The sequence below is a fragment of the Limulus polyphemus genome, unplaced genomic scaffold (genome assembly GCF_000517525.1).
Source record: "Limulus polyphemus unplaced genomic scaffold, Limulus_polyphemus-2.1.2 Scaffold5723, whole genome shotgun sequence".
Lineage (NCBI taxonomy): Eukaryota > Metazoa > Arthropoda > Merostomata > Xiphosura > Limulidae > Limulus > Limulus polyphemus.
In genome coordinates this window covers 55273-57443 of record NW_013671333.1, presented here as the reverse complement: position 1 = coordinate 57443, position 2171 = coordinate 55273, and positions in this window count along the sequence as shown.

Here is a 2171-nt window from a genome sequence, read left to right as displayed (position 1 = left end):
ACAGGCCTAAAATCTGTGACGAAAATCGTGTTAACTGCTTCTTTTTCCTCACGTTCTTCTGGAAAGCAAAAGACAAATTTGAAATCCTATTTTTATTTGCTTCTGATTTTTAACCTGCAATAGAAAAAAAATATGTTACTTTCAGTCTAAAAAAACAATTGGCATTAATCTTGTACATTTTTTTTAAAGGATAAAAGCCACTTACAATGAGAGTTATGTTTTCAGATTTATTTATATCTTATTCTGTTAATTAGCTTGGTTTGTTTTGAATTTCGCGCAAAGCTATACGGGGTCTACCTACACTAGCAGTCCCTAATTTACCAGTTAAAACTTACAGGGTAGGCAGCTAGTTAACACCACCCACCGCCAACTTTTTTACCAATGAACAGTGGGATTGGCTGTCACATCAGAACGCCCCCACGACTGAAAGGGCGAGCATGTTCGGTGAAGGGGATTCGAACCCACGACTCTTAGATTGCGAGCGATCGCCTTAGCCACCAGGCTGTGCACGGTTAATTAGTAAATGATAACCTGGACACAAAATAACAGTGACAATATGTTTTATTACATCTTTATATATATATATATATATATATTCACCACGAACTACAAAATGCCTTAACACGTTGGCTGCTATGTGCCCCGTGACCCTCCGGTTGTTCACAGACCGTAATATTTAAAATATAAAGTTTCGTTGTGGCATTTGACTTTAGGAGATTGTGATTGCTTCTTGGCACTTTAGGAATTTTGTCGTTTACGTAATAATATTTTGAATTTGCTGCCTTTCATCAAACACAAAAAATTTGGAAATTTAAGGAAAATAACGTTATCTTTAATTTTATATCCAAAATAGTAGAAAATAATGTATTTTTCGAAGAGAAAATTATATAATACTTTGAAATTGGAAAAGTATAAAAATATATTTGAAAAAACATTTTCACATCCAAAAGAAATAAAAATTACCTTTATGAAAAACAATATATAACCTACAGAAATTGTATTTTTACTGCCAAAATGTAAATAATGTTAGTGGCTTTTGTTGAAACATTCCAGGCACTAGGCAGGATTCCCTTCACATTTGCCACAGTATGTAGAGAACTTATCGCTTCTTTTGTTTGCCTCCATACGACAGTGAATTTTCTGCCATCAGGTGTAGCATCCTAAGCATCATTTGCGTTGTTTCCTGTTTGAAGCACCTCTGGTTTCATTGGATTTTAAAGTGTTTGCTCACAGAATGTGTGTTTTGTGCTTGATGAACTTCCGATTCTTTGCACAGTGATTCAGCAATCTGTTGGCCTTTTCTCTGAAATTTTTGGAAAATGATTAATGCATTTATAACAGCTGTATTTAAGAAATATTAAAATGCAACTTTGTCGAACCATCAGATTGTTTTTCCAAGAGGTGTGAAGTTAGTTGACATTCGATCAGAAACATCAATACCTTGTTTTCCAGAATTATAATATACAATCATTTCTGGCTTCTTTACTGTTGCAATTTTTCTTTGCAGTACTAACAATCTTCAAGTCATGTTTTGTGAACAGCATCAACACCTCTCGCTTGTCTTGCCATTTTGCAACAACTATGCCATAATTTTATTCACGCTTTTGTTACATCCTTTGGGTTACCAATCCTGTTTTTGTGAAGTGTATCTACAAGACGAGTTTGCCATTCAAGTAGGGATTTGGCTGAAGAAACTGATGTATAGTAATTGTATGTAGCAATTGTTCTTCCTTTTCTCAAATATTTTTCTGCAAGATCTAATACAAATTGAACACCGCGTAGTACTTTGTGTAGGTTATCCTCTTTGTTCAGAATCCTTTTCCCCAGGATACACATAACTAGTGTAAATATAATCACTGGGATCACATAGCTTGTATATCTTCAAGCCATATTTGTGGGCTTTATCTGGATTATACTGTCGGAACAAGAGACGACCACGCTATGTCACCATAGTTTCATCAACTGCTAACATCTCACCAGGTATCTTAGCTCTAGTGAAGTTTTTTCCAGGATTCCAAGCAAGTTTCTAATTTTCCTCAATCGATCAGTTCCAATAATCTGATTATCAGCAAAATGCATAAAGCGTAGTAATAACTGAAATTGGTTTCGTGACATACCGTATTTTTCGGAATATAAGACGCACCCTTATTTTGAAGACAAAGTTTTTGGGG